Source organism: Anoplolepis gracilipes, chromosome 4 (genome assembly GCF_047496725.1).
Source record: "Anoplolepis gracilipes chromosome 4, ASM4749672v1, whole genome shotgun sequence".
Taxonomy (NCBI): domain Eukaryota; kingdom Metazoa; phylum Arthropoda; class Insecta; order Hymenoptera; family Formicidae; genus Anoplolepis; species Anoplolepis gracilipes.
The window spans coordinates 7199738-7212662 of record NC_132973.1 but is presented as its reverse complement, the minus strand read 5'-3'; the positions used below and the strand labels follow the sequence as shown (position 1 = coordinate 7212662).

The following is a 12925-nucleotide window of genomic DNA, read 5'->3' as shown; positions in this document are numbered from 1 at the left end:
ATGGACGTAACGCTCGAGGAAAGGGAGAAACGAGGAAGGTGTGGATAGCACTTGTTCCGAGAGCGGTCTGAGTGGTCGAGCGAAAGGAATGGGAGATCGGAATGATCTAACGCGAAGGGGCGGAAGGTAGTGGTGGACGACGAAGATGGTCGTGCGAGCCGAGCGGAGGGAGAAAAATCTTGGGACGGGGTGTAGGAAAGGATGAAAAGGCGAGCGCGATTCTCCGTTCCCGGGAAGAAGAGATGTCGGGGATCGAGAGGGATGAACGTTAAGGGTGGGAAGGCAATGCGGCGCGAAGGGAGGCAGAATGAACGAATTACTCGCGCGGCGCAGGCGCCATTTTGCAAACATGGACGGCCATCTTGTAATGGGTACGTGGTACTCGCGGGGGTGGTGGGAAGATAATATAACCATTCCTGATATCGAACAGCGCTTCAGTACTTACCGAGACAGAGACAGAGACCTACGACGTCATCAGGAGCTACTCCTGTGCGGCGAGCGAGATCGCGGTTTTCTCAAATCTTTCTTTCATCACACACATTCTCTCAATTTCTCGCAATCACTCTACACAGACTCGACGTGGACAGTCTTATATCTCGCATATCGCCGACGCGACGTGCTCGCTCGTTGACGATCTATTTCTTTTTTTCTTTCTCTTTTTTTTTTTTTTTTTTTCTTTGGTGCTTTCAAAGTGACGTCCTCCCGTCAGCGATCGCTTTCGCTTTCGGAAATCTCGAAGTTGGACATCACGAACGAATCATACAATTTCAACGTCAATTTAGAGAGTTATAAAACATTTTGAAGCTTTGCGCATGACGAATGCACTTCACGGGTCACGGCTTTCGGAAGTGGACGTAACGTGTATTCTTTATTGCATCAAGGATACGAGTATCTCTGCTGCAAATTGGGTCATGTCACTTGCGAACAGTCGATATCGCGCAATTATGTAATTAATTGAGGTGAAAGCGGTATGATGTTGCTTTGATATCCATCCATTTCCTGTTCGTCGACAAAATGATAATTAATTTCAGTAACAGACACATTATACGCGAAATTAAATCTCTTCCGACTAGTTAATTTATTTACAAGCGCGTGTAGAAATTTTATACGCGTACCTGTTGCACACTGCATTTTTAATAAGCCGGGATTCACAACGGGGTGAAAGTAATGTACAACGTTGAATGTAACGCGGATAATGTATGTTTTCGCCTAAGTCCTGTGTTCGTACATTCTAAGTACGCTGAATTCCGTCGGAATAAAATAGCATAGTGCAAAATGCATCGCTGGTGACAGTGCGCGGCTGTAATCGATTTTTCAAACGCGACGACGGCGACATCACGACCAGGATTTTCGATGCACAAACACACACACACACACACACACACGCACACACACGCACACACACACACACACATACATGAGTAGCAATTTGTCATCTAGTTATCGTTCGATTCGCGTAAATCCGAAAGTAATCCAGGAGAATGGATTCCCGGCTACCCCTGCGCTAATTAGGAATCCATCTCGTAAGTTACATCTCTCGTGTCGCTACCTGTTGCGCGTTACTTTCCTGCAGGAATACCGTATCGATTCAATAGACACTTTTTTCCCATATGCGAGCACGCCATTTACAAAGGACTTTTCAATCTCATTTGTAATTTCCATCCGGAAATATATGTGTTTTTTGTTTATTTAATAAACAAATGTAATTATAAAGAGCATATAACGATAAATTATTAAAAAAATATAAAAGTATATATAAAATATTAAAACTGTATATAAAAATGACTTATTGTTATTTAATTTATTTAAATATTTATTGGAATTAAAATTTATTCAGTGAAAGATCGCTGTGTAAGTTATGTATACATATATTTTTTCTATTTTATTTATCAGTATATTTGAAACAATAGAAATATTTGTTAAGAATAATATTCCATTACATCTAATAGTTGTGCATCAGCAAAGTTTAAGCCTAATAATTATAAGTTTTTAAATATAAATATGCAATAATAATAATTACTTGATTTAAATTATTTGTAGAAATTAATAGAGATATAAAATCAACAAAGGTATACGAATGAAAATATAGCAATAAATATATGTATATTATTAAATAGGATCATTTTTCGGGAAATATGATCGAAAAGCAATTTTATCTAGAATACAAATAAAACACATTATTACGAATAATTTTGCCAATAATTTATAAATCTATAGAGAAATATATACAAGAAAAAAAATAGATATTAAATATAATTATTTAATATATTTCGTACAATTTAATTTCTCTCTCGCGTATTTACGTTGTTTCAGCTTACGTTACATAGTAGAACTCAATTATATTGTAGCATAACGTAGAATGCGTATCTCGTCCTTGTGCGTCATTAATATGTAGTCTGTACAGGCTGCTGCGGTGGCGGTGACGACGACGCAAGTGCGGCATGTTGGCAAAATTAATTCTACATTGTAGACGGATACTAAGTGCCTACCTGTTGCACTGTGCGTGATAGGACGATCGCGTTTTGAGCATCAGAAGCGCGGACGATGGAAGACACTTGACGAATGAAAAATTTTACGCGCCTAGCCTGTACGATCGACGCAAACGTTAATCTTAGCTTTGCAATTTGCTGTTCGCGATTGCCAATTTTTCGGAATTTTCAACTCACCCGCGAGCATCGCGAATATATCACTACAAAAAAAACATGTGAAATGTAATTTCGCAACTTTACTTTTTAAATGGACGCTTTTAGAGATCGCACGTTTGGCAAAATCTAGCTGGTTACTTCTCGCTTACCGTCTTATCCAAGATAAATTCTTTTTCTTCATATTTACTGAAGTCAATATTTGTCAAAAAAAGTCACGGTTCTATTTAGTGTTCGATAGATTTTCTATTTGTTCAGGTCTTTTGAAAACACATTTCTTTCTATCGCACTTCCGAACATATGTTTACATGTAGGATATTTATAGTGAGAATTGAATTTTCTCTTTGATTCCAAGTCACGTTCGTTTCTTCGTTTTTTTATTGCATTCTGTACAGCTTTATAGGGAAAAATGTGTCTATTTATTCGTAGTCGGTAAATATACGGTAAATATACGTCAGCAAGTAGCTCTCAAATACGTCAAAAGAAACGTTGGTGAGAGAAACTTCGAGATGACTTACTCCGTCTGACTTACGTGATGGAGACGCATACTGGCGCACCTGTTGCACGTTAATTCAAGATAAAGGAAGAAAGGAAAAAAAAGAAAAAGATCGTATTGTGCATCTTGGTTGAACATTTAAACAATTTCCTTCGACTTGCGCCTTTGCGCTACTTGTTGAATCACACTGTAGAATCGACAAATTTGAGTAAACTTCACCATGAACTGTGCTTTCTGTCAATCTTTGTAGTTTAGTTTGTTTATCAAACCCAACAGTTGTCTTGTAAACTGTTCCTCAGAGCTGTTGACGTTGGCAAGTTTAAATAATAGTGATTCTGTTGTTCGACTATTATTTACGTAGAATATTGCTTCGCGTACGGCAAAGATAAATTGTTGCGATATAAGATATTCAAGCTCTCTTTATATGCATATTTATCGCATATGTGATAAACATATTATTGCAACATCAGTCACTACACACGAACATGTCATTCATAATATTAGATACAAATTAATATTTAAAGTATATTATTTTTTATTTTATTCAAAATAAACCGTTCGTCATATTATTAGGTGCATTTTTCTATCAATTATCTTATAATCTAATTTTTATATTTAAATTGTTTAAAAGCGCTTCATAAGTATTGTAAAAAATAATGGATATTTCAAATACTTTTTTGTTGATTCGTTAAATGATAAACTTTAAACAACATTGACGTAAAACTGTTTACACAACGAATAAAAATCTGGGACAATAAGACATGACAAACTGGCGTTTCCAAATTTATCGCGGAATATGATGTTTCTGACAATGTGAAAAGTAAATTTTACCGATCGCAAACTAATCAATAACATTGTCGGCTTATTCTAAGCAGCATTAAATATTCCGTTACTGCCTGGAAACATCGCACCAGTTTTGGTGAGTGCTAAAAAAATGCATGCACATGTGTATTAGATTTAAGATTTTGGCTACAGAAATAAATTTGAAGTAGGGAATTTTATGAAAAAAAGAGTTCATCCATTTACAAAATTCTCTAAAGGAAGGAAAAGATGCTTATTTCATTTCTTTATGAAAGATGATGTCGTGTAGATATACAAAATTTATAGAATTTTTTTCGAATAAATGTAATATATTACTTTATCGCAGTAGTAGGGAGTAGATTTATGAAGTTAAATGTGCTCGAAATTTAAAAGAGCTAAAAATGATCAAAGCGGAACGAACGCGAGACCGTAATGTGCCATGCGAAAGTAACCAAAATGGAACGTGACCTCATACATGATTTTTACGAATCACATCACAGGTGACCTCTTTTGCATAATGTATGTCATACATTACTGCTGAAACTCTCAGTGCTAGGGTGATCTAGCCTAAAGCTGAAAGCTTTAAGCGTGGAAAGAATAAAAATCGCGAAATACGGAAGAATAAGGATATACAAGTGCAAGATATTCTTCCCGCGCGTATTGTAGAATTCTTACGTATCTTGCCCGCAATAAAAGAAAGAAAAACATCTCTTTCAACCATGTTTGATATAAAGAATTGCCGCAATGGAATATGATACAAGGTTTATATTTAATCGTTTTTATAAATGCATTATTTTACGAACGTTATTCTCTTTCAAAATTTTAACTTCACTTTTATGTGAACAATTTTAAATATATATATAAATATTTGCAATAATAATTTAGACACAATTAGACATTAACGATGTTAAAATATAATTACTTTGGCCTGTAGACTGGATTTGATTCTATAAAATAATTAACAGTTAATAGTATGCTAAATTAGAAATAGCTTGATCAATGAGAGGCAAATTTCACATCTCCATGTACTTTTGCAGTCAATTTTCGAAAGGGGGTTTAAGGTACGGATGCCGCTAACTAAATGGTGATAAAGCTTTAATTGTAAGAGAATCATGATTCTTAGGGCTATTTCGTATACATCGTATACCAAAGGAACCATTAGTAACCGTACCTTACGCCATGGTTTTGATCGTTTGACGCAACTACTCCAGGGAAATTCATTATACGATTAGATAATTAATTTAATTGACGAAGAGTAATGGAAGACGGGCGTCTTACCAGTCATAAACTTTATGTTGAAACCGCATCACATCTTAGAAAGTTATTACTTCGCCCGTGAACATTCCCTGTTCAATTTGTATTCTTCGAATCAATTTTATTTCTTTGACGGTTGATCAGCAAAAAACTTTCATAAGACGTCTTTCAAAATTATATTTAATTATATTAATATAATACATTAGAATTATTATATAAATTATATTATAAATAGATTATATTTAAATAATTTAGATTATCTTATAATACATTAGAATTTTAAATGTACATTATGTGTGTAACACGCATAATTGAATTCCTATAAATGAAAAAAGTAAACGTATGTACGAAATAAAAGACCAGAATGACGATGAATCTTTGTAGTCTCATTTAAATGAAAATATATGTTAAAAATATATAGCGTCTATAATTAGTATGTTAATAGATAGATTAATATGTTAACGAATAAATGTTTTCTTTGTTTTGAACTAATTCACATTTTTTATTTTATTTATATTTACATGCACAAATGGTGGCAAGCGTGCATTCGTAATTCTATTTTTTTTATTCTAAATTTCTAAATCATATTCTGATCTTAGATTTTTATTGTCTGCACGACGTTACTGTCTTATTTTACATTTATAAATCCAGAAACTTTTAAAGTGAAGATATAATGTAGATAACAGAAATAATGTTATTGGACTAATTAATATATAAAAATAAATTAATATATATAAAAATGTAAATTTGAGTCTTTTTAATTTTTTAGCGCAAGAAATGCCACGCATTAGCTTTGTAGAAAATGTTCGTAATTCTATGCGAAATGCGATAATGCAAAAAATAATCCAAATTGCAGTTCGATAAAACGGTTTCAGGAACATTCCATTAACGAACATTGTATACATTCAAATTAGAAAATGCATCAAAATTACAGGTTACACCGTGATTAGATTCAGCGGTCACGTTTCTCTGATGAACTCGAATGCAGCTTTTGCTGCACAATTTCACACGATTTAAATTCAGATCGCGCGCGATTAGATTAGGCATTTATTCTGAATTAGACCATTGGGAATTGATTTGTCTACTTGACGGCATTTTTAATCGCCGTCGAGCGGTCCAGGGAAGTGCTTACGCGATGCGCGTAAACGCGCAACTATTTACCGATTGTTGTTATGCTTTAATAATGGTAATGTAATATATGGCGAATGCATACAGCATATATAATTGGATCGCGGATAACAACAATGCCAGGTTAATTCTGTTCAGCGCCGATACGAATTTTTTCCCTTTTTTTTTTTTTTTTTTTTTTTTTCTTTTTTTTTCATTTCCAACCGAATTGCAATCAGCTCGATTATGGGCGTATTCAGATGCCGGCGTGATGTTTCGCCATGAGAATTATCCCGTCTCATCGCGTCTCTCTCTCTCTGTCTCTCTTTTTCTTTCTTTCTCTTTCTCTGTCGCACGTCTATTTTCATTTGCGTTCGTACACGGAAATCGTGTCGTTCGATTAAAACTCGATGTCTGCGATGCATCAATCGGCACGAGAGAAAATCGCATACGGCGCTAATTTATTAGACACCTGGCTCCATATTCTATGTATGTGACAAATACATGACTGAAAGATGATTGTCTTTGAATTCCGAGATGCAAATTTTAATAATAATTTGACGTTTTATTAATAATTCTAATTTTGATTGAACAATACTTTTGTAATTTTATAAATATAATCTTTATAATCTATATATTGTAATCTTTTTATAAAAACGTAATTTTACTCATGTATTCGATAAAAGATAATGCTTTTCATTGCCTCGCTGCGATGCCAAGCTTGCATTCTCGACGCAAATGTATGCATCACAATAACGTGGTAGCGCATATATATCGCTCGCTGGCACTCGTATGCCTGCCAAATACACCCCCGGATATATACTGCTATTCAGAATATATGACATCATTATTCCCTCTGCGTGACTCATCTTTATCTCTCAAATTAGGGCGAACCGCATTGAGTGCATACCGGAGCATCTAAAAAACGGTGCATGAACTGGCAAAAGGCGATGGCCGTTTTATCACGAGAAAAGTAGAACAGCGATCATTAAAAGTCTGTGTTTTACGACCAACATGTGATATATTGATTGCCTATAAAATACTTTAATTAAGTAATTTTTTAGAGTTTGGTTTCAATATTTTTTTTTATTTTTTATGAAAATAAATCGAATTTTTTTTTTTATTAAGAAGAATTATTATGTAAGTGACTATTGTATAAGTATTATAGAAATGAGTCCTAATTGCAAATCGCGAGTAATAAACGTGATATCCTTATTTTCTCTCAAACTGAGTATAAGACTAAAATTAAACATCTAGTTGAATTAATGAAAATTAAATATTGTCTCTTCCTCTCTCTTTCTCGCTTCCGTGAAAATTATTACACTGTAGAAATTATATATTCATTTCTCAAAATATATTATATTCATTACGAGTTCAATAGAATTACTGGCAATGCAAACAGCAGTTTTCCATTTTAGGAGAAATTGACGTAGATTAGGAATGAGCCTAATGTGCATGTGAAATCAGGACGTGGCTTAAATGGCCGTGGAAAATTATACACAACGGGAGATAATGCGTGTGCTGGTGGTGTTCTTATCCGAGTGAAACTGCATATACGAGTGTGTTTGACAAAAAAATAAGAAATACAGGAACGAGCATAGTGTGGTGGAATACAAAAGATACAATAGGCAGTGAAAACTTTTCTAGAGGAGAAAGAGGACAGGGGAGAGGCAATAGTTGGAGGATATGGTATCGAATCGTATAGGCTCGGCGAAAGAATTCAGGTCAATGGAAAGAGGCCCAGGAGGAGTAGTATGGCAATACTCTTTTTACCGCTTTGAAGTTTCTTCAGAGTTTCTAATCCCTTTTTTCTATTCGATCACTTTGACATTTTCGACTTTTAATGTCGCGAAAAGTTTCGGCAAAATAATTATTATGTCTTTTTATTCATTGCGAATTGCACGAAGATTATTACTTCATGTTTCATTGATTTTCTAAACATATTTTTATTACAATAAGCAATTAGTAAAATGCACTTTATATAATATATACATGCATTGATTAATATTTAACAAAATTGCGTATATTTTTTTTTTCGTTTCTATTTAAAATGTTTGTGTTTTGAATATATGTAGAGATAAATGTATATATAAAAAAAAAAATATTTTTGCAGTGCGTGTGCTTTTATATATATATATATAAGTTATAATAATGTAGAATGGGCGTAGAAGCGAAGATATATTAAAGATACATTTATATGTAACATTTTCATGTATTCATGCGACTAGATAAACTTTAATGCATACCGGTGTTTTGCATTGCCGAAGTTATCATACACGTGTAAGAAATTACACCTGAGAGCGTATACATATTTATAGGGATCGCTTCGTGGACGCGGTATACGTGCCGCCGCTGTGCCTGTTGAATTTGCCTGCCTAACCAATTTTCAGAGCTTTTTACCTGTTGCTCCAATATAAACCATATTCAAATATCTTCGTACGTTACCTTTTTTCGATGCTAAATATTAAACGATATATTTATATATATTTATATATATGCGTCATGTTATATGTGCGTATATGCGTATTGTTTTTCTCGCAGAGGATAGAAGTAAAATTATAGATATATAATCTTAAAAGTTTCAACGATTAGCCTTCTTAGCATTCAAAACGATAAAAACAAGAGCGAACAAATTTCATGAGAATTTTTAGAGATTTTTTTAAGTGAAAATTTTGTTAAGAGTTTCCATAGATTAAAAATTTTTTTTCAAAATTTAGTCTTTTCTTCTAATTGTAAGATTTAGATAGTACTCACAAAATTTTATTGAAAAGTATTATGATTAGAATCGATCTCTCGAAATGAAAAAATCAATTATCAATTTTTATGTAACAAAAATATGAAATTAGTATATCATATCTTTGGATCTTTATCATTTTACATTTACAATTGTAAAAATTTTTTTAACGTCATAGAGAAAACTCTAAATTTTTTTGGAAAATGATATCAAAACTCTATTAATTACATCAATTACATACAAAGTTCTGAAAATGAAGGGTTGGCTAGTAGTCAATAAAGCTTGATTCTTATTTTAGCAGTAATGCATTATCGATGTTCGATATAAGATTTCCGAAACCGAACACCGCTATGCAAAGAATCTGTGCTCGATAATGCCACCTTATCGTATTACGTTTGATTTGACGCTTAAAACGAAGGAAAATATATTCAAGAAGGCAAGAGCTATCTTTGGCTAGTTCTCTGGCCATCTTCTATTTTCTTCTTATATTCTAGCAATTCTATTCGAAACATTTATAAATATACCAATAAAAGAATCAATTTTTTATTTGATAAAAAAAAATACTTTTCTTCTAAATGTAAATAGATTTAAAATTGTAGGTAAGAATATTTTTAAAAGACACCTAAATAACGTTATTTTCAAAGAAAATTTTACGTAATTTACATGATTTTCCATTTTTATATTGTTTTATTATTATTAATTAATTCCAACTATTCATTCGATTCAATATTTCAAAACCTTTGAGTGAAGGTTATCTGAAAAAATCTGATTTCAGAAAAATTATTTTAATTATTTAGTTTTCGAAATATTTTGAGTATTAGAAGAGAATCGACAGTTTAATAATAGTCTGTCATCTTCCAAAACGTGTCGTAAATAACGGAGTTAATGCGTTTTTCGAGCAGCAGTTTTGCTAAAAGAGATCAATAAGCACTTTAAAAAATATGCTTTCAAGAATCTTTTAAAATATCAGCATTTAAATGGAGAAAAATATGTAATATATAAAATATAAGAGTAGAAAATATACTTATTTTTCTCAAATTGCTGCAAATTCAATTTTTTTTTTAAACTACTTTTTTTTAGAAAAAATATCTTAACAAAATTATATTAATTAAGTATAGTCTCTTAAATATTTTCACTTGATTTCAAAAAAGCTTTAGTCTTTTTTTAAATTAAAAAATTTTATATTCCGTAAAAAAATAAAAAAAATTACGATGTAGTAAAATTTGTTGCCTAGAGTTACATCATATACACGGTTTACAATTTCAGACAAAAACGCGTGTCGGTCGCCTTTACAGGAGCAGTTTGTATAGATGTTTAAAACGAGTATTGAGAGAGAGAGAGGAAGGAGCGGGGGGAGGGGGGGGGGAGAGAGGCAAGAAAGGACTCGTGCGGGGGTTGCGCAACATCGCGAATCAAGTTAAACTTTAATCAGGCATAAATGACGGCGTGAACGTAACTTTTAACGGACCAATAAAAACCGGGAAATGAAAATCGTCAACGCGAGTATCGTGTACCGGCGCTGATAATGGCGTCGCAATGCAACGGATGGCCGTTTTTACTGGTCGCGTTATCGTTATGTCGCTTCGTGCCACGCGGAAGCCGACAAAGGCGCCGCACCAACAGATTTATGGATCCCACCGTCGACTGAAGAGCCTTTCTAGCTATGCTGAATAATTTTTCGTTGGACGCGCGGTTCTTTCGCGGAAATTCCGGCTAGCTGGCGACCAAACGAATGACCGATCGATCGTTCCGCGTCGTCGCTTTGCTATAAGAAGTAATGAAAACAAGGGACAGGGAAGAGTGAAAGAGTGATACGATATGTTGATGAACCATAACTTTATCGAATATTAATATCGAGATGTAATTTAAAATATATCTTTAGTTGTGTTCGCGTGATATTATATGGCGTATATGGCGCAACATAGCAACATAGATTTTAGTAGAAACAGAAAGTGAATCATATGTATATATCGTATTCATTACTTTATACATATATATTTTTATATATTTAATCGAAGGTAAAGTATATCTTTAGCTGTTACATTGATTTTACGTTTAAAGTAAGAGAAAAGTACTTCTCAATCATTTTCTCGTGCTTTGATGCTATATCTTTATGATTAAATACTTAAAAAATATATGAATATATTATATCTTATAATTTACTTGGAAAATAAGTTATACGAGTACAGAGAAAGAATAAATTAACTTTTGAAATTAGCATTTTCTATTAAAATTTTATATAACTTTGTGCCTAAAAGAAGAGCAAGATGTTATATATATATATATATACTTTCTCTTTGTTATTAATTTAATGTTTTTTTTTATCAGAAATTTATTGCAAATTTTTGACGCAACATCTTACTATTTATTTTCTTAATTTAGATATTTCTATTTATTGAATAGTTTTTTATATTCTAATCATATGTGTATTTTATATATTAATGTAACATTAATTATGATAATTAATAAGAACATTAATATTAATGTAATATTTGATAATATTAAGCTTTAGATATAGCGAAACCATATAAAAATCTTTTGAAAAAATCTTTTATAACTTTTCGTATCTAAACAGCTATTGTGAATTTTATTAAACTAAATGACTCTCTTATCTGCTGGCAAATGAGTGCATATTATACTTTTAATAGCATTTCGTGACCGTACAATAATCGCGACCGTTACGCTACTTTGTAGAACGATTTTGTTTCACATTGCATGCATATCATAGACGATCTAAATGGTCGATACAACAGCCTTGTATAAACGTATAATTAACGACCGCGGTGAATATTTTGATACGTTCTCTTAAAACGATCCTTTTATGAAATTTTAATAGCGGATTTTAAATAGTTGTTATATAATAATTTATGTTAATCAATGATCAAAGGTCAAATATCTAACATAATTTAAATAATGTTCTAATATAATAGCATGTAACAAAGAAATTATTTCCCCTCTCTCAACAATAGATAATGTATTGAAATAATAATAAAAAATCTATATCATTAACAGAAATTTGATAAAATTTGCTTAGCAGAAATATAAACATTTTGCCTTCATTTATTTTACTATATTATAATATCATTTGATCGACATAAAATATTCATTTGAAAGAAAAAGATCGCAAACTTATAATATATAAATACCAATAATACTTGTATATTTTTATTTCTTTGTCTCCGCTCGTATAATTTCTGTTTTCTCATTTTTGTCGTCTTATCTCTCTAAGAAAACTTCTAGGTACTTTTCTAGATAGTTGCATATCATTTTCTGTATTCAGGGAATTCTAAATGACACATTTATCTAGAAAGTCTGAGAAAGATGTACTTGGTATTCGGAAACTTTATTCGCTAGTGTAACATGGTATTAATTTGCGGCATCTTCTAGGTACCTATCTTGCTACTTAGATCCTTTTGCTCCTCACCTTGTGTCTCTCCCTCTCTATTCTCTCCTCTCTCTCTCTCTCTCTCTCTCTTTCTCTCCTCTTTGACTGCGACTCTTTGTGCTCGCGAGCTTAGCCGAGGTAGACGGTACTCAAAGGTACATCACTTAAAACTTACATCCTAGCAAAGTCCGTAACTTACATTTGAAGGCAGGGATAGAGTGGACCAACAGAGGACCAAAGGCTTGTGGTATCCTCGGGGGTTGCTTCGCGGATACAGTAGCGGATAGACGGTAGCAACGAACAAGAGAGAGAAAGAGAGAGAGAGAGGAGTCATGGTTGTCCCTCTTTAATTTGAGACAGTGTGCACTCGTCGCCTTTGAAGCAGTCTCGCTTAGTGTCGTGTAAGTAATCAGTTGAGCCCCCGCCTGGCGTTACTGTTTCGGCGTTCTGCTACTTGCATCCGCATTGCCTCGGGACTAGTGTTCCTCCGTGTAAACTCCTTCTTT

At 33.0% G+C, this 12925-nt stretch overlaps 1 long non-coding RNA gene across 1 annotated transcript in view; it reads left to right on the top strand.

Moving 5' to 3' along the window:
• Positions 1 to 359: 359 nt before the first annotated feature.
• Positions 360 to 12925, top strand: part of LOC140665192 (uncharacterized) — a 78774-nt gene continuing 66208 nt past the window's right edge. The window contains exon 1 of the long non-coding RNA XR_012046568.1: positions 360 to 4057. This is a non-coding gene — a long non-coding RNA (uncharacterized lncRNA). The remainder of the gene's footprint in view (positions 4058 to 12925) is intronic.